General features: G+C 39.4%; 1 long non-coding RNA gene across 3 annotated transcripts; it reads right to left on the reverse strand.

The window, feature by feature from the left end:
* Positions 1-1518: 1518 nt before the first annotated feature.
* LOC131503779 (uncharacterized) lies at positions 1519-15659 on the reverse strand. 3 transcript variants are annotated; one of them, XR_009257596.1, is made up of 10 exons: positions 15167-15657; positions 14966-15076; positions 14281-14353; positions 13980-14118; positions 12100-12201; positions 11388-11448; positions 11245-11280; positions 11098-11163; positions 9858-10985; positions 1519-6666 (listed from the first exon to the last, which is right to left on the reverse strand). It is a non-coding gene; the product is annotated as an uncharacterized LOC131503779 (long non-coding RNA). The 3 variants fall into 3 exon arrangements; XR_009257595.1 differs by having other exon boundaries at positions 1520-6666; positions 9858-9937; positions 10891-10985; positions 11388-12201; positions 15167-15655; XR_009257594.1 differs by having other exon boundaries at positions 11388-12201; positions 15167-15659.
* Positions 15660-21375: the final 5716 nt, after the last annotated feature.

Here is a 21375-nt window from a genome sequence, read left to right on the forward strand (position 1 = left end):
TCACCTAATTTACCCATCCCCCAAGCAACTCCCCTTTGGTAACCATCAGCTTATTCTCTATAGTAAAAAAGTCTGTTTCTTGGTTTGTTTCTCTCTCCTTTTGTTCCACCCTTTGTTTCTTAAATTCCACACGTAAATAAAACCATACTGTATTTATCTTTCTCTGTCTGACTGGCTTATTTCACTTAGCCTTATACTCTCTAGTTCCATCCATGTTGTTGAAAATGGCAAGATTTCATTCTTTTTCATGGCTGAATAATATTGCTGTGTGATATATATATAGATATAGATAGATATAGATATATAGATATAGATATCGATATATATCTATATAGATAGATAGATAGATATCGATATATATATCAATCACTTCTTTACCCATTCACACTAAAAGACAATCTACTGAATGGGAGAAGACATTTGCCAATGACAACTCTGATAAAGCAATCATATCCAAAATATATAAAGAACTTCCACAGCTCAATACCCAAAAAACTATAACAAGTCTTAATTTTAAAAAGTGCTGAAGTTTAGAGCAATACTTTTTTAAAAAATTTTTTATACATTTATTTTTGATAGCGAGAGCGCACGCACACAAGTGGGGGAGGGGCAGAGAGAGAAGGAGACACAGAATCTGAAGCAGGCTCCAGGCTCTGAGCTGTCAGCACAGATCCCAATGTCGGCTTCGAACTCACAGGGCGTGAGTCACCTGAGCCAAAGTCGATGCTCAACAGACCTAGCCACCCAGGCAGCTGGGGATACATTATTTTTTAAGCACACGTCATATGTTTACAAAAGTTTTTTTTTTTTTTTTCATTTAAATTTCATTTAACATAAGGGTGCAATATTGTTTTCAGGAATAGAATTCAGTGATTCACCACTTACACACAGCACCCAGTGCTCATCACAAATGCCCCCCCTTAATACTCATCACTCATCCAGTGCATCTCCCACCCACCTCCCTCCATCAACCCTCAGTTTATTCTCTATTGTTAAGAGTCTCTTGTGGTTTGTTTCCTTCTCTCCTCTTTCCCATAGTTTGGCCATAAAGCAAGTCTAAATATATTTCAAAAGAATGAAACCCACAGAGGATGTTCTTGGAACATAATTGCAAATGTGCAGAAATCTATAGATTATACATATATTTTATATATATACACATAGAAATTGATAGAGTATTTCTGTATATATTTCTCTCCCTATATTTACATTTATTTTGTGTATTTATACATCTATATATTAATATTTATAATTAATTATATTTCTTATAATTATATTGATTATAATATACCATATTAATATATATTTATGATAAATCACATACACAAAATACATAATACATAATTATAATATATTAATAAGTATTAATATAAGTGTTATTATAAAGTATTAATTTTTATAAATAACAATTCTGTATGTTAATATATTATGCATTAGATTTTAAAATTTATTTATAGTATTTGTAATATTTGTATTATTTACATTTAATTATATATAATATTAAAGTTTATATTTTGTATTCCCTAATACCTACTAGGAAAATATATTAAAGCATATTTTATTGTATCTATTTTAACTATTTATTTAACATATGTTTATATATACTATCTACATATATTTCTATATATGTCTATGTATATAATCTATATTAAGATGGCTTCCTGTTCAAATCTTCTGCATCCTTACTGATTTGGGGTCTGCCCATTATCAGTTGCTGAGAGAGGGCTGTGAAAAAATTTCCCACTCTACTTGAGGATTTGATTCTTCTTGCAGTTTTTGGCATACTTCCCTTTATATGGTTGGCAGCCATGTAATTGGGGATGCACAACTTTTCCTTTCTTGGTGAACTATACCTTTTATTACTTTGTACCAACTTTCTTTATATCTAGCAATGCTTTTTGCCTTCTGTATATTTTATCTGATATTACTATACCCAGAGCAGCTTTTCTTTGATTGCTGTTTACATACTTTAGTTTTTTCCAGTGTCTTATTTTCAAAATGTCTATGACCTTGCATTTTAGATGAGTATCATGTCACCAGCTTATGGTTGTTGGTTGGTTGGTTGGTTTAGCTAGTTGTTGATTTTTAACAGGATCTTTTTATCCAGTGAATTCAATGTGACCTTCTTCTCTTGGACTTTACATTCACCACCAATATGTGCATTCTATTTGTCTATACTTTTCTGTTTTTTCTTCTCTTTTCAAAATCTTTTACTGTCTGATATTGTGCCCTTCACACTGACCCTGCATCATGAGCCACATGACACAGCCTGGTTTCTTTGTATGTTAGTTATTAAGTTCACTGTGGTTCCCACAGTCCATTTCCTATGCCCCAACATTATTTCACCCAACAACTTTAGCATCTACTGATAATTGGTGGCCAAACTGTTAGAATGATGGTTTTTAAAAGGTGATTTCTTATCTCCATTTTCTATTTCTACCTTTATTTGTGTGTAATCTTTTGTAAAGGTATTTCTCTTTTCTCCAATCCCCATTTTAAAAATGTTTTTTAGGTATCACTGTAGACTCATGGATTGTTTATCATTCAGTATTGGGAAACCATTCCTGCCATGATTCATTTTAATGTTCAGGTTGTCTTGATCTGATCAGTGGCAATCCTTTCAGATGGTTCCTGTGTCTTTTTCATATGTCCCATCTACTGTTGAAGATTACCTTATTCTTGGGCACAGCCAGAAGTTCAGGCATGGAAACACAGAGACAGAGGAAGGATCCATCCATATCTGAATGATACAATGATTTCTCAGTCAAGTACCTCTAACTGACCAGGAGATTGTTATATCAATCAGAAATGGATCCTTCCTGTGGCTCCAAAACAGTATGATACTGAAGCAAAAACAGACACAGACATCAATGGAACAGAATAGAAAACACAGGAATAATCCCACAATTATAGGATCAGTTAATCTTCAACAAAGCAGGAAAGATGATCCAATGGGAGAAAGTCTCTTCAACAAATGGTGTTGGGAAAACTGAACAACAACATGCGAAAGAATGAAACTGGACACTTTCTTACATCATACACATAAATAAATTCAAAATGAATTAAAACCCTAAATGTGAGACCTGAAACCATAAAAATCCTAGCAAAGAATATAGGTAGTAACTTCTTTGACATTGGACGTACCAACTTCTTTCTAGATACGCCTCCTTAGGCAAAGGAAATTAAAGGAAAAATAAATTACTGAGACTACACCAAAATAAAAACCTTCTGCACAGCGAAGAAAACAATCAATAAAACTAAAGGGCAACAGACATTGGGCAACATCTTCTCCAAAGAAGGCATCCAGATGGCCAACAGATACGTAAAAAGATGCTCATCTTCACTTATCATCAGGGAAATACAAATCAAAGCTACAATGAGATATCATCTCCCACCTGTCAGAATGGGTAAAATCAACAACACAGAAACAACAGGTGTTGGCAAGGATATGAGGAAAGGGGAACCCCTGTGCACTGATTGGTGGGAATGCAAACGTGGTGCAACCACTGTGGAAAAGAGTATGGAAGTTCCTCAAAAGGTTAAAAATAGAACTACCTTATGATCCAGCAATCACATTACTGGGTATTTGCCCAAATAATACAAGAACACTAACTCAAAGGGATACACATACCCTTATGTTTTTAGCAACATTATTTACAACAGTCATATTATGGAAGCAGCTCAAGTGTTCATTATTGCTGAATGGATAAAGAAGGTGTGGTATATATAGATATATGCATGGAATAGTATCAGCCATAAAAAGAATGAAATCTTGCCATTTGCACCAACACGGATAGACCTACAGAGTATTTATTATACTAAGTGAAATAAGTTAGAGAATGACAAATACCATATGATTTCACTCACATGTGGAATTTAAGAAACAAAACAAATGAACACAGGGAGGAGATGGGGTGGGGAGGAAAGAGAGAGAAACCAAGAAACAGACTAGAAACTATAGAGAAACAAATGGTTACCAGAAGGGAGGTGGGTGGGAGATGGGTAAAATAAGTGATGGGGATTAAGGATTGCATTTCTGGTGATGAGCACCACCAGGTGTCATATGCAAGTGTTGAATCACTATATTGTATACCTGGGGCTAATATTACACTGGATGTTAACTAACTGGAATTTGAATGAAAACTTTAAGTGTTGGATGTAGCAAAAGCTGATATAAGAGGGTAGGTTATAGCAATCAGGCCTACCTGAAGAAGTAAGAAAAAATCTCAAAAAAACAAAAACAAAAACAAACAAACAACAACAACAAAAAAACAACTAACGTCAAGCCTAGAAGAACAAAGCCCAAATACGGAAGGGAGGAAATAATAAAAACTAAAGCAGAAATAAAGGAAATAAAACACACACACAAGAAATAGAACACATCATGAAAACCAGAGCTGGTTGTTTGAAAAGATAAACCAAATTGATAAACTGTTATCCAGACTCATTAACAAAAGAAGAGAGGACAAAAATAAATAAAATTAGAAAAGAAAGAGGTGAAATAACAGCCAACACCCTAGGAATACAGTGTCTTAACATCAACTTCATATTATCCCCCACAGTAATCTATATCGCCCATGTTGGTACTATTCTTTTATTGTCATTTTTCTCTTTATGAATACTAATTAGCCAATGTCACGGTAGGCACAAACTTTATAGAAAGTGCATCAGTGACACACCCATTCTAGATCAGAAATCATTATATATCATATGTTGTATATGTTTTATTATCTTAACATAAACTATAGAAACTAGATGTTTCTGTTTCTGTGAATTACATAATACTGTGTATCATTCAGTTTTCTATAACATAAATGTTATCATTTAAATAAAACAATAGTAATAACTATAAGAGTAGATACTAGTCACTCAGGGCAGGACTAATTATGCCATATTATGTGTTAAAAACATAAACCAAGACTACTAATAAACTTTTTAATTTTACAATAGGTTTGATTTACTGAATAAAAATTGTGGGGATAGTACTGAGAGTTTTCACATACCTAAGACTCAGTTTGTTGATTATTAATGTCACATGAGTTGGTATAGTAATCAAAAATTGATATAATTGACCAATGTCTATTTTACTCAGATTTGCTGAGGTTTTAACTTTTCTTGTTCCAGACTCATCCCAGCTGGCACATTACATCCAGTCATCCTGTCTCCTTAGGCTCTACCTGCCTATAACAATTCTCAGACTTTCCATATTTTTCATGATCTGCAAAGTTTTGAGGGGTACTTTTGTAGAATGTATTTTGTGGGATGATCCTCAGTTGGTATACATCTAATTTTTTTTTTAACGTTTATTCATTTTTGAGACACAGAGAGAGACAGAGTGTGAGTGAGGAAGGGGCAGAGAGAGAGAGACACGGAATCCAAAGCAGGCTTCAGGCTCCAAGCTGTCAGCACAGAGCCCGATGTGGGGCTCAGACCCATGAACTGTGAGACCATGACCTGAGCCAAAGTCCGATGCTTAACCGACTGAGCCAACCAGGCGCCCCTCTAATGTTTTTTCAAATGACTAGACTGGAGTTACGTGCTTGGTGGCACAAGATCACAGAGGCAAAATGCCATCCTTATCGATTCATATCAAGAATGTTTACTCTCAAGATGAATTGCCACTGTTAATTTTATGTTTCATCATACGGCTGAGGTAGTGCTTTTCAGGTTTCTCCCCTGTCCATGATGTATGTTCTCTCTAGAGAAATAAGTGCACATCTCAAGAAGTGGGAAGTTACATGTCACCTCTTGGAGGACTGGGTATCTACATAATGCAAATGCTTTCAGCTTTGAAAATACTCATTTATTTGGTACCATATGGACTCTTTTTAAAATAAATCTAAAACTGTAATAATATTAAAAGTATATGAATAATCATTGTTTTAACACATGTAACTGCATAATGAGTTCTGTTATTTACTAACAGTTGACACTCATTTTCATGTTCTTACTGCTGTTTTATTTAAATAATAGCATGTATGTTATAAAAAATTGAATACACAATAAATATAATTGACAAAAGTAGCCATTTTACATATTTTACACTAAGATGATAACATATATGCCACATTGTATTCTATAGTATGGAATTATGTGCTTTTCTGATTTTCAAAGAGTGTGTTACTGATGGGCTCACTATAAAGTTGGTGATCCTACAGCATGGACCTATTTAGATTCTGGACAATGTTTTTCACATCATGGCTTAACATTTTCCAAAAATGTACAAACGGCCAGGTGTTTCATTGTGACTAGCTCACTTATTCTAAAGAATCCTTGTTTTTAATTTGTTTCCATGCATTCTTCTTAGCGGCAATACAACAGAATCAAATAATTCCAATTCAGAAAAACATTCAATGTTGGGAAGAATGTACAGTTGAGTTCAAGAATTTTCAGGCTGAAGGAGAAAGATGTGACCATGAGGTGGCAGCAGCATGCAGGTAGCATTATTTGGGCCACTCTGACAGGTCTGCATGAGGGGAGGGACTTCACAGCATCTGACCTTCCGGTGGCTACCACCCTGAAGTAGAAGAGGGCAAGGTAGCATCTTAGGAAGAGGTAATGTGGAGAGGGTACTTACATGCCTACGTGTTGTCTCTCAGCAGCCTGGCTGAGGGACTCGAGTTCAGAAGTCTTAGGGTCTTTGACAGCCAGAGGTGATCTTAATCTCTGATTAGCGGATGTTTGTCGTAATTTCACAGGCATGAAGATCAGGCAGACAGTGAAATGGCAAAAAAAACAAAACAAAAAACAAAACAAAAAAAACCCAATTTATGGCTACTTAAAAATTTTTTTTTAATGTTTATTTATTTTTGAGAGAGAGAGAGAGAGAGACAGAGGGAGAGAGAGAAGGGGAGGAGCCAAGAGAAAGGGAGACACAGAATCCAAAGCAGGCTCCAGGCTCTGAGCTGTCAGCACAGAGCCTGACACAGGGCTCAAACCCATGAACCGCAAGATCATGACCTGAGCTGAAGTTGGAGGATTAACCAACTGAGCCACCCAGGCGCCCCTAGGGCTACTTAAAAACAACAACAACAACAACAACAACAACAACAAAAAACTGGATGTATAAACATTTGAGCTTGGCAGCAACAGGATATTGAGCAAATGGGACCAGCCTGCCAATATACAGCAGCCATTTTTAATTCATTTATATTACAGAATGGAAAAAGAATTAACATGAAGATATGATGCTTCATCAATATGTTTTTCAAACATAAGTGTTTAAGAAAATCACTTAAAATCACAGTTTACTAGATGATGGTTGCAAGGGAAAAGATCATTTTTAAAATGAAAGAATGCTTTGGGACTGATTGAAATGTTACATTTTGTGCAATAAATAAATTATAGTTTAGAAGATCACAAGAACATATTTGAAGCCCAAATACTAGGATGTTTCCAAATTTAAAGTAATTAGAGATTGCTATAATGAAGATCTATCTAATCATATAGCTAGTGATGGGTGAGATTTGGTCATATTTTGTAATTAAATTCAAAGGAATTGTAATGCTACTAGGAAATTATGTTATACCTGAACACTATTGAGAATATAAGAAGAAAAATACTTCCCCTAGATATTGATTTTAAAGCAGATGCAACCAATCATGACAAAATGCTTCCATTACAAGAGGAGGTCATAATAAGAATACTGTCATGCTGATAAATGGATAAAGAAGAAGTGGGATATATATTCAATGGAATACCACTTGGTGATCAAAAGGAACGAAATCTTACCATTTGCAATGTGGATAGAATTAGAGTTATTATGCTCAGCAAAATAAGTCAGTCAGAGAAAGACAAATATCATTATGACTTCACTCATAAGTGGAATTTAAGATACAAAACAGTAGAACATAAGGGAAGGGAAGCAAAAATAATATAAAAACAGAAACGGAGACCAACCAAAAGAGAATCTTAAATACTAGAGAACAAACTGAGGGTTTCTGGTAGGGTGTTAGATGGGGGGAAAGGCTAAAGGGGTGAGGGGCATTAAGGACGACACTGGTTGGGATGAGCACTGGGTGTTAAAGGTGTGATGAATCACTATTCTATTCCTGAAAAAAATATTTTGATTAAAAAGTTTTTAAATAAAAATATAAACTTAAAAATAAATAAGCAAATAAAACTGGGCAATCTATTTGGAAAAAGAATACTGTCATGAAGGATGCTGGGAAGATGGCAGTGTAGGAGGGTCCTAAGCTTACCTCATCTCATGGATGCACCTAGAAAACAGTCATATCAGGAGAACTAACCTAGAAAACAACCCCAAACCTGGCAGAAGTGACTGTCCACACTTAATCGCTCAGAGGAGCTACACTGGAAAGGGTAGGGAAGCAGAAAAGCAGGCTGGTACTGAATTCCCAAGGAGACCAAACACAAATGGGAGGGAGACCACAAAGGCAGAGATGGGAGAGGAAGAAACCCCTCACCATTCATCTCAGATACGGGGAACCTCCACTGAGAAGATGAATCCCCATAATATTCGGCTTTGAAAATCATGGGGCTTAAATTCACGAGTTTATACAACCAGTGGGGCCTTAAGTCCATGAACTTTAAAAATCAGAGGGCTTAGCTCTGGAGAGCTGGAGAGCCATAGGAATCCCCTCCCTTAATGAGTCAGCATAGCAAACATCCAGGCCAGCAAACACAGAGGCAGCCCTTTGAAAGGCAGCAACACAATAGAAGATTTATTTACTAATCTCAGAACATGCCCAGCAGGGGCAGGGGTCTCCAGCCGACTTCTCCAAGAATGAAAGACCAGGTGGGTGCCATTTCTTGACCCTGCCCAAGCCTAGATACGCAGACACTTGCTGGAACCAGTGTGAACGCTCTTCACCTCCCTTGCTATACCTGGAGCCCTGTCCTGCATTCTCCCGGGGACTGTGCCATCCAGTCCCACCCAACCCAGCCAGAGTCCCTGCAAAGCTATTCTTGACATGACTCTTTCCGCAAACATCTCTGACAGCCTGTTCTGGCGCAGGGAGAGGGGAAGATAACCATGTACACCAGTGGGCTGCAGCCCCCGCAGTGGGCTGGAGGCAGACATCTGATGTGAATGCTGGCCTCGGCCACCAATAAAAACTTCAAAGGGGCTGCACAAGGAGAAAGTGCTGCACTTTGGGGGTCACTACAACCCCAACAGACAGACTGGTGGCAGATATCTGGGCTGACTGAAGGCTCTACTGACTAATGAGAGTCTCTCAGGGGCAGGAAGAGCACCCTGCAGTTAGGGGTCACCACAGCCCCAACAAATGGATACATCTGGTCAGACCCAATTACAAGCCCAAGGCAGCAGCAGACTGGAATCTTACCGGAACAGGGACCAAACCCTGCTTGGAACAGGCAAAGTGGACCATTGCAGCTGACTGGGCTGAAAGCAAACATCGCTCAGCCACGACCATAAGTTGCATGTAACATGCATATGAAACACCCAGGAAGTGCATGGTTCTGATGAAAAGGGGACTGTCTGAACACATTAATTGCCTGACCAAAAAGAGGAAAACAATGACAATAACATTGATCCCACAAAGTTGAGGTATGGAAGGAGTCAGGCCAGGAGACTGGCGTGTGGAGTATGGGGTCATCCTCCTTGTGTTATTTACACAAACACGCAGGAAAAGCCCTAAGGTCTTCAACCTGTAAGTTCTTCGAGATTCTAAACTTACCACAGAAAGACGATAAGCTGAATGAAAACAGAGAAGCCTGTGGGCTCCTGGGTTATGAGTGTGCGTTTGGAAAACAAAGAATTAAACAGACATACCACACAACATGCAAAATGAGACAAGGCCAGGAGAGTGTGATGTACCGAAAGATGAGGGTTTCCTGAAAGACTTATACCTGAGAATGGCCCCAGCATTTACCTTGTCCTTGTCTGCATTCTTGGTACAGTCAGAGCTGCTGTAACTCAGAGGTTTCAGAGTTTGTGGATCTACTAAAGACCCTAGAAGGGACAGAGGTTTATTCTGCTTTTAGAGGACTGTGCGGAATGAAAACAATCTCTCCTCTCATTCCTCAAATATCTTAAATTTTTCCCTTCAGTCAGGTCCCTGACCAGAGGCAGAGGGTATCCCACATGCCTCAGGTGACCCCCAAGGATAAGGGGGAGAACCTCCCCTCACCTTGATAAAGACCTCATGTTGCCTTAGTTCATGTTGTTTTGTAATTAATCAAATAACTGTGGACAGGTCAGTGATGACAGGCTCAATTAGCAATCTAGAAGTCATCACTAAGACAGAGGTTTCTCAGTGTACATCATGGGAAATCACCATTTCATTACCGATTAAGAACAAAAATGAGGATGCCTGGGTGGCTCAGTCAGTTAGGCATCTGATTTTGGCTCAGGTCATGATCTCACAGTCCATGGGTTCGAACCCCGCGTCGGGCTCTGTGCTGACAGCTCAGAGCCTGGAGCTTGCTTCAGATTCTGTGTCTCCTTCTCTCTCTGCCCCTCCCCCACTCACACTCTCTGTCTCCAAAGTAAATAAACATTAAAAATTTAACTAAAAAAAAGAATACAAACGAGAGTATCGATTGGCGGATAACATCAAAGAACCCTCAACGGAAGAGAATGTGTGTGTTTCTTCTGGCTCTAGGTGGATTGTTCAATCCTTCAGCTTATATGTAAGCTGCCTTCCACATGTGAGCAGTTATTATATAACTATGTCTGACTAGAAATGTACTTAGACTAATCTTATACTAATGAGAAAAGGAAAACTACAGAAATTTAGCAGTGCTGCTAGGGCACCAGAGGAGAACACCCTCCTGTCACCCCTTCAGGCCACCTGCTATCCTTAGGTAGTGCTTGTGGTTCTGTCCAGGCCACACAATGATCACCGACAGGAACAGGCTTTGCAGCAGAAATTAGGCCAGTGCATATCACAATGTGCTCCTTACCTCTCCCTGGACGGTTCTGCGTCTCTGGTCTTCCAGGCATTGGTTTCTGCCTCATGTGTCCCTCAGGCAGCCTCTTTCCTTCCATAACATCCAGTCTTGGATACAGAAAAAGAATGGACTTCTAAAGAGTTACAACACCACAGATACACAACAGCACAGCTGTCATCCCTTGAAACACCCATAAAACCACATGTCAAGCTCCCACACCTGTTTCAAGTGGGCGCCCTCCCTGCTCTGCTCTGCCATCTCCCTGTCCCAGATCTGAGTCTTGATCTGGGGGAGAAAAAACACATCCACCTTCAGTCCTGCCAGGCTGTGCACCAAAGAAAGAGGAGGAAACAAGAAAACACTTACCCAGTTGTGCTGAGCATTCTTCTCATGAACTGCAATCTGAAAAAGCCAACAATGAAAAGCCCATGTTTAGGGATTCCAAGGGCCACTACACTCACCTGTATGAGGTGCTAAGGGTTCAGTAAGTCAGGCAGAACTCAGATTACCTGGTGTCTGAAGGTGAGCTCTGCCTGCTGTAGCTGTTCTCGTGTTTGTTCAGTTTGTTGCCTGTGAGTCACAATTGCTTTTGTCAGATAAGGCCCAATATTGGGTATGATTTTAAATAATCTGCCCACGTTGCCATCAACCTCGTATCTGTCCCCTGATACAATTTATTCTTACATGATTATAAATGTACAGTAGGATCAAAGCTATTGTTACATCCTTTCCTTACTCATTATTCCCTGCCTGTAGGGTTCAGAGTTCATAGAATTCCTTCCCATTTTTAATCTTTCCCTAATTCATCATGTGACAAGTGTCTTTCATCATAAAGCTCTTTGTCCCTTAACATATATTTTCACCATATTTCCCAGAAACCAGGGCCATCAAATGGCACTACCATGTTGATGGGTATAATTCATCCTACCACACACTGCTTTCCTATAGATTATGAGAGTTGACACCACCCCTGAGGAATGTTGGCATGGATGAAGTTTCCACATGGTCAGGCCAATACTGGAGTTCTGGAAATGTTTAGTAACTTGACTGTTTTTTGTTCTTTCTAAATCTTATCTTTTTCTATCTGTTCATTCTCTATGGATATGTCCTCTGAATATGTATTTATATTACTTGTTAATTGAGTCTAAATTTGTACAAATGTGAAAAACAAGAAATGGACAGGGGTTTCATGAGCCACTGCTAATTAGTATCTGAACTCACTTGTAGTTGTATATTTCCTCGTTAGCTATTTTCAAATTTTCCTCTGTAGCTTCCAGTTGATTCTCAATTGCCCCCAGTTCACATTGTGCCATTTTCAGTTTCCTAAGATGAGAAAGATATATACCTAATCCAGGAGCCAAGGTCCAGAAATTCTTCCTTTTTTACCTCCCAGCACTTTTGAAGGCCTAGATTCAAATATCCCTTCCCTCACCTCTCCCATAAATGCAGACTGACACCACAATCAGAGAAATGAACTGAACACCTCATTTAAGTTAAAATCAACCTCTGTCTGCTGCCACGTCTCTGCAATTGGAGGTGTCTTTCTAGTTTTCTGCTTCTATTCCTTTGTCACGAAGTCATCAAATAACATTGCACTTTGTGCCTTCCCAGAGCTGGTCTTTTGTTTGGGATGGTGAAGACTCTTTTCAGTTCAATGTGAAAAACCATGTCTGATCAACTATACCCATTAGGATGGAGCAACAGATCATCATTAGTCTTACACCTCCACGGGGAGCCCTGACTTTTAGAAACTGACAAAAAATCTCTAGACAGAGAAAGGCACGTGCATTTCCCTCTGGCTTCTCAGGCAGTCCTTCAGCAAATGCTTTCTGGAGTGGCTGTAATGTAGTGGCTCTGTTGTAAGAGGCTGAAGATAGAAAGGTGGTCAGGGCTCTGTACCCACTCCCAAAAAGAGCTTACAAATTAACAAAAACAAGATGCCAATGAGACACAGCAGCCCCCACCCCAGGTGTGGGAAGGACTATCATGAAGCTGAGTCCCCAGGGAAGGGAAGGAAGAGTTTACTTTTCAATGTGAATGAGGGACTCTAAAGGCCCTGATCTTCTGAGAACAAAAGGAAATACTGCACAAAGGAGGAAACAAGTGAGTGAATGCACCAAATTTCTAACAACCCCATGAAGACACACGAGACCAAGATGGAGAAGAAGGAAGCCCAGGACAAAGCCAGCCTGGCAGTTGGAGCCAGTCTCCCCAGGACTCATCAATACATTCGGGGACAGAAAACTGAACTGCAAAGCAGCTAAATAACTTTATGCACATAGACGTAGAAGTAAACAAGTGTAGTTGAGGGTCAGTCAGCAAAGATGAGCCCTAGCGAAGCTGCAGGTTTTGGTTGGAACCAAAGATTGTTACACATAAGAAATGCAGGGGGACAGGCAATACCCAGGCCTTCTTAGGGATTGGGCCTGCAGTGAACAACCTCAATGGCAGACTGCATGAAGGGGTCCAGTACTGCTGGTGCCCCAACCCATTTTCCAGAAAGAAATTCCCATTGTTTCTGCAGCAATATAACTCAACTTCTCTTTACCCAATTAAAAAAAATGTTTACTTATTTATTTTGAGAGAGAGAGACAGGGAAGGAGGGGTAGAGAGAGAGGGAGAGAGAGAATCCCCAGCAGCTGCAGCATTTTCAGCGCAGAACCCAATGTGGGGCTCGAACTCACAAACCATGAGATCATGACCTGAGCCAAAATTAAGTGTCAGATGCTCAACCAATTGAACCACCTAGCCGTTCCCCCCTACATATTTTTGACCCATGTCTGGTGCTGAACAAAAATGACCTAATTCCCGGCTGAGAAGACAAGTGATAGGATTGAAATCCATGGGACAATGTAAATGGACCCAGAGGGTATCAGGGATCAGTGTTCTTGATGCTGGTACCTTCCCTCTTTCACCCTAAATACATGACACAATAATGTGTGACAAGCACTAAGGACAGAAAGGAAAATGCAGGTTACAGAAAGCAAGGTAGGAAGGTCAGGCACAATTCTACCGAATGCATTTGGCAAAAATTCTCTATACCGGCCATGACATTCATTCATACAACAGGATTTGTGACAATAAATATTTGAACATCTTACTCTTCTGCAGCCACTTTTCTTTGTTTATAGAATTCTTCAAGGATATGTGCTTTCTCCTTCAGCTGTTTGACTTTTGCTTCCTTGATTGCTTTCACAGACCTCAATGCATTACACTTGTCTTCTAAGGCCTTTTTATTTTCTGTAAAAAATGGATTTTCTTTATAAGTGTGCACATGACCTGAGAGTTGGCTTTGGTGTGACAGGAAAAGGGCAAGAACCATGAAGGCAAGAAGGCATTCTTTCCCTTCCCAATGCAAAGTCATGTACTCATATGGGGATTTCTCCTCAACAGACAGCATACCTTCCAGTTCACAGTTATTGGACCTCAAGGTTCTCAGCTCTCAATCCTCGAATTCACCATTTCCATCTTGTGACTTTAAGACAGATATGAGAAAAGACATTCAAGAAATAATGATCATACAACAATGTGAATGCACCTAACACAACATGATTGTACACTGCAACAAAGAAAGATCCTGAGGCATATATATAACAAGGAGAAAGCCAACTTGGTAGAAAATAGTTTAAATCAAAGAGCTCACAAATGGCTTTCTTAGTGGAATATATATCAATAGATAGATAGATAGATAGATAGATAGATAGATAATAGATATCTCCTTCCCTATTCACATTGAAAATTATGTGTTCAGCATTAAGACAGAAAGGGACTACACAATTTGGCTAGTAATCACCCTTCATCTCTCAAATATCTGCTAGAATTTTCTTCATATCTTGGAGGGCAGAGCTGAAATGATGTGATAATTACCTAGTTGTGAAAACACAGGTACTTCTTAGTCCTGGAAATAGCAAAACTCCTCCTGGTGGTCCTAGTGAAATTGCAGCTCACATTGCAGATGGAGATTTGGCTCCCAGAGGCCCAATCTCTACTGTGGTAAACAGCAAGTGAACATACTGTGCTCACCTCACCCAATTAACAAAAAGCCTCCAAAGCCAAATTACAGTAAAACTCAGCAGCCAACTCTTACCAAGTCCTTATTCTTGACATTCTTCTCTCTCTCAGATCGCAAGGTAGCATGTGCACTTTGAAGACTGTCACTTAAAATTTCATTAAAATATTCAACTGTTTTGATGTCCTCCTTCAACAAAATGCAATGAATCAGTAATAATAACTCACTATTTTCACTTCTGTTTTGAGAAAGCAATCCAGGCAAAGAAGGGATTCTTACCTTTAATTTAAGAGCTTCATCAGAAAGAAACTTAATTTCTCTTAGTTTCTTAAAGACATTTCTTTGATTCATTGATCTATATAACATGTGATAAAGGATTAGAATTCACAAATAGCATAGTGATAGACAAAACTATCTTTTAATGTGTGATTCCTTCCACAAATAAACAGACAGTGCTTGACATTTGTGAAGCTTGTCTTGAACTAGAACTGTTTATAGAACACATGAAATAGGTCAGTAGGATACACTACCAGAGGTACAAATAACCAAAATGAAATCAGAAAAAATCTTTGAAAGGGTAATGATCCCTTCTGCTCCCAAATGGATACTTCATCAGCAAGTTCTGTTTTCTTTTTAAATGTATTGATCTTCTCAGTTATTAGCTATAAACTAACTACAAGGAGAGAAAACAATTTCTAAGATTATTAGCAAACCCAGTAACATCGAATAATCTCAGTGTATTAGTACAGACACATTATGTTTCTGAAAATCTCCAAGAGGCAAGAGAGCATGAAGGTATCCCCAAATTTATTTAGCCAAGAAACTTTCGTTTTGCAGAACATCTCAGAGGACTAGTGTTCAGTGGAACACCCACTAGGAAGCATTAGTAGAAGGACAGATCAGGGGTGTTTGGGTGGCTCGGTCAGTTAAGCCTTCAATTCCACCTCAGGTCATGATCTCACAGTTCATGGGTTTGAGCCCCACGTTGGGCTCTGTGCTGATGGCTCAGAGCCTAGAGCCTGCTTCAGTGAGATTCTGTGTCTTCCTCTCTCTCTCTCTCTGCCCCTACCCCACTTGTGCTCTTTCTCTCTCTCTCTTTCAAAAATGAATAAACATTAAAGAAAAATTTTTTAAATAAAAAAAGGACAGATGAACAATTGAGACACACTATAATAGATGTAAAGCATTTAACACAATGCCTAGTTACAGCAGGCTCTCAAAAACTGTAGAGACAGTTTATGGGGCACCTGGGTGCCTCAGTCAGTTAAGCATCTGACTTCAGCTCAGGTCATGATCTCACAGTTCATGAGTTCAAGCCCCATGTCGGGCTCTGTGCTGACAGCTCAGAGCCTGGAGCCCGCTTCAGATTCTGTGCCTCCTTCTCTCTCTCCACCCCTCACTGTCTGTCTCTCTCTCTCTCTCTCAAAAATAAACATTCAAACAAATTTTTAATTAAAAAATTGTAGAGACAGTTTATACTTAGTATCTCACTTTGTTCCTTCTCATTTCTGAATAGCCTTTCTCCACATTTACTACTATAACCCCTCCCCTTCCCTCACCAGACTCTTGCCGTATTGGGTTTCCTTTAGTTCCACAGGCATGGTGAAGTATTTTCCTGCCTCAGGGCCTTTGCACATTCTGTTTTTTTTCTGCTGAGAATACCATTTTCCCCCACCCTTCATTTGGACGATTCCTTCTCATTCATCCTTAGGCCTCACTTGAATTGTCACCTCCTCAGTGATGCTAGCTTTGTTATTCCTTATCCCATCACCTTCCTTGTTTTGCCCTATACACATCACAAATAATAATTCTTACTTTTATCTATTAAATATAAAAACAGTTTTCCATCACTCACTTTGTAGGCTCCAGAGGTCAGAGATGTAGCTTGTTTTTGCTCCATTAGCACAGTGTTTAAACAAGATAATGCAAGACAAAGGTCTGTTGAATGAATGTGTAATACAGAAGTCATTCTCTATAGAAAGAATTGCACAATAGACTTGGCCCCATTTTCAACAGAATATTTACAAGAATCCATATGCATTCTTCATATTGCCCTTTGTTACATCAAGCATGATTAAACAAAATTAAAACAAACACAAGGATATACTGTGAATACAGTCCTGGATTGTCATGCCTATAGGAAACTATAAGTAATGCAGTTCTGATATGTAGTTTTATGGTGGTAAGACTTGCTACCTGTAAATATGTTGAGAACCTAAGAGAACAGAAAGTTATCAAATGCCTCAAACTAGCCATTCATGTATTCATTTATTCATTCAACGGAGATATGCTTACACTCAAATGTGCTATACATTCAAATGCCGCATGTTAGGCAACACACACTTGAGGCCTTTCCAATCCATCAATTTGGTTTATATTCCCTCATTTTATATTACATTTATCTTCCCTCATTTATAAAATCATAAGTCTTTTAAGGGGATTTTATCATATGTGTTGCAGAAACAGGGGTAAACATAAATAGCACACAAACAGCAAACCCGGCTACTCAATCTCACCACTCATGCCCACCAAGCTTGAATACAGCCTCAAAGACCCTTGTAACACTCCACTTCAGGCAGACACTGGAGGTCATGAGTGATAGCACCCAAAAGGAACCCTAGGGCTGCTTATTCTGGGTGGAAGAAAGAGCCCCGGCTTTGCAGTCAGACTACATTGCATTTGTTTTTGTTTTTAATGTTTATTTACTTTTGACAGAGAGAGAGAGAAAGAGAAAGAGAGAGACAGAGAGAGAGAGAGCACAAGCATGAGTGGGGGAGGGACAGAGAGAGAGGGAGACACAGAGTCTGAAACAGGCTCCAGGCTCCGAGCTGTCAGCACAGAGCCCAATGTGGGGCTTGAACTCACGGACCGCGAGATCATGACCCGAGCCAAAGTCGGATGCTCAACAGACTGAGCCACCCAGGTGTCCCAGACCACACTGCATTTGAATCCATCTATCAGAAGGATAATCTGTACCTGGTTACTCTGTCAGATATAGATAATCCTACCCACTTTCTCTTTGGTAAGAGAATTAAATAATATATTTGAAATATCTGGCACACAACAGGTATCCAACAAATGCTTTCGGTGCTATTAGTTTTCCCCCAAGGAAAACTCATAAGTGTTTCACATACAGTGATGGCTTAATAAGATGGGCTGGCATGAACAGAAACCTTCCTGAAGCAAGCACAATGGGTCACAAAGAATGAAAACCAAGAAAAGGGAACCAAAAAAAAAAAAAAACAAAAAACTTCCTCTCTCCATACAACACATTCTTATTTTCTTTCCAGACATTTACTAACAAGTATCCTGGGTGATAGGAGATGCTCAGAGAGTTCGTGATTGAAAATCCTAAGGCTGCATCTTTTGTTCTTAAGTGCTTTTCTTAGCTTGACCTGATTTTGCTCCAGAGGGGAGGATTATAAGATCTGGTGGCATATTTGGGGCATTTGGGGACTCAGAGTCAAACAGTGGCTAAGTACTTGATCGAACCCATGGATAAGCCAGGGCTTAGGGCCTGCCATTGGATGAATGCACAATTACAGGATATGAAATGAATCTGTGGATCTGTGGTGACCTTTTCTCCCCCCTCATACCCACTACTTCCTCTCTCTGGGTTGTTAAGACTTCCTTTAAAAATTTTTTTTAATGTTTTTATTTATTTTTGAGACAGAGAGACAGAGCATGAGCAGGGGAGGGGCAGAGAGAGAGGGAGACACAGAATCTGAAGCAGGCTCCAGGCTCTGACCTGTCAGCACACAGCCCAATGTGGGGCTTGAACTCACGGACTGTGAGATTATGACCTGAGCTGAAGTCGGACGCTTAACTGACTGAGCCACCCAGGCACCCCAAGACTTCCTTTTAAATATAATAATTAAATGTGGAACATAGCTGCTGGAGATATAACACTCTGCTTGGCAATACATTTAAATTAATATTGTGATCCTAAGCAGGAGATGATTAAGGTTACTCTGCACCACCAGTCTTTTTTTTATTATCCATATCAACACACCATAGCAATTGCATAACAATTAAACACACCCAACTCCTTCCTTAGTTTGCTTTTGGGCTGATGAAATTGAGAGTCAGCATGGATAGGACATTACATGGCCATCTATGACCCAAAGAGGCTGAAAGAAACAAACTGGGGGGAAATGCTAATGACAAAAATCAATTGTGATTAAATCGGTGGGATTCTGAAAGCACTGTCTCTGTGTGACATTTCATAATTTCCAGGCAATGCTGGAATATCTTATCCACGATCTTTTAAGTGATGCAACTTCTCTTGGCATGTAAGTTGGCATCTGCTAAGCTAAACTGATAACAACACTAAAGATTTAGACCACAAGAAATAAAACCCCAATGAACTGACAAAGAAGTAAGAATAGCAAGTACTTGAAAATGTGCCCAGTCTTGTATTTTGACAGCATTCATTTGAGTAGTTTTTGTAGAGCACCCACCATGTGCCAGGTGCTATGCTAGGCATACAAGTGGGGATACAAGTGGGGAGCAAAACAGACAAGGTCCCTGATATCACGGACCTGACACTTTGGTGGGGAAGAAGCAAAGAAAACAAGTAAACAAGATAATTTTAGGTAATGTGCTATGATGAAAATAAAATGGCTGGGCACCTGGGTGGCTCAGTTGGTTAAGCATCCAACTGTTGATTTTGGCTCAGGTCATGATCTCACAGTTCGTGGGATCGAGATCCGTGTCAAGCTCTGCACTGATAGTATGGAGCCTGCTTGGGATTCTCTCTCTCCCTCTCTCTTCTGCCATCTCCCCTGTTTGCCTGCACACATGTGTGCACGTGCTCTCTCTCTCAAATAAATAAACACTAAAAAAGAAAAGAAAATGGTGACCTAATAGAGAGGGATGGTGGTAGGATTCTTTATATAGGGTGGGCTACCTTCTATAAGGAAGGCTTCCCCAAAGAGATAACAGTTTAGCCAAGCCCTGAATGGCAGGAAAGAGCATCCACTTGCAAAGATCTGGGGAAAAGTGTCACAGGCAGACGGAAGAGCAAAAGTGAAGCTCCTAAGATGGCAGCAATCCTGACATGTTCAAAGTAGAAAAAAGAGAGCTTGCCGTGGTCGAGCAAGATGAAGAGTAGAAGGGCAAGAGCTCAAGTAGGTTACTTAGGACCTTGTGGGCATGTGAGGAGTTTGATATTTTGTTTTTACTGCCATGGAAACAAGCAATGGAAAGCTCAACTGGTTAGTGTTAAGCAGGTAATGGAATTCGTGATGTAATGAAGTTAAGGTGAAAACCCACATATCACTATACCCCAAAAGTGGCCAGGCCTCAAAGGCAAGGTGGGCAATCAAAGCACTAGACTGGGGTTTGAGACCTTGTTCTGTCCCTTAGCTTCGACCAGTCATGACAAGTTAAGTGGCAGGGCTTCAATAGTTTCTTTACAAAACATTTACTAATTGCCTACTGTGTGTTCAGGTCCAAATGCTGGGACCTAAACCCAGACCTCAAAGAGCTCACAGTCTAGTAGGATAAAATCACAACAGAATTAGCATATTTATGCATATATTTGGATATTCCTGGCTAGTAGGCTGTAGTCCCAGGTGAATCTTGTAAGAGTTAAATGAGATATCTGCTTTGAAAACTGTGACTAATTAATAAAAGGTAGCTTTTGCTTACAGAAATCAGCACTCTTTCCATTGAAAGCGACAGAAATCAAGCTCAAGCTGATTAAGTTTGAAAGAAATTCATTCTCTTAGGTCACTAAAAATCTCACTTCGGGGGTGGCTGGATCCAGGAACTCAACCAATATCATCAGAACTAAACTCACTCTCTCCATTCTGCCTTCCTACACAATATCTTTATTTCATGGAAGGTTTTCTGCCTTGAGGTGACAAGATGGCTTCCATCAACTCCAGGAGTACATCCTATCTTCCTTACAACCCTATCAGTAAGTTATTTTTCTCTCCAGTACAGAAACAAAATTGTGAACCCAGTTCTTACTGGGTCAACTTTCCAGTCTTGACACCCATCGCTGTGCTCAAAACAACTATGATGAAAAATAACAAAGTTGTATGACCAACATTACATTATTCCAAAATTTAGAGTACACTGTGGGAATAGAATACATTTGTTGGCTTATGACAGAGTCAACACCTCATCCTTGGAATAGTAGGATGAGATGAGCTCCACCCAAAATGCAGATGAGAAATGGTTCACCCAACAGAAAAATCAGGGTGCTATTGTTGCCCCAAAATGAGGCAATTTTAAGCAGGTAAAATTATAGATGATTATTCAGTACTGTAATTAAATTGAGGTGACCAGCTAACTAATCTGTGAATTTCCTTCTAGTACCAAAATTCTATAAATTCATTCACTCATCTAGCATTACACATTGAGCACATACTATGTGGCAGACCTTATTACAGGCACTGAAGACAGAACACTGAACAAAGTAGATGAAATTTAAGAATGTATATCATACATGGTAGTTACATATTGAAATAAAATGAATA

This window comes from Neofelis nebulosa, chromosome 2 (assembly GCF_028018385.1).
Source record: "Neofelis nebulosa isolate mNeoNeb1 chromosome 2, mNeoNeb1.pri, whole genome shotgun sequence".
In the NCBI taxonomy this organism is placed as follows: domain Eukaryota; kingdom Metazoa; phylum Chordata; class Mammalia; order Carnivora; family Felidae; genus Neofelis; species Neofelis nebulosa.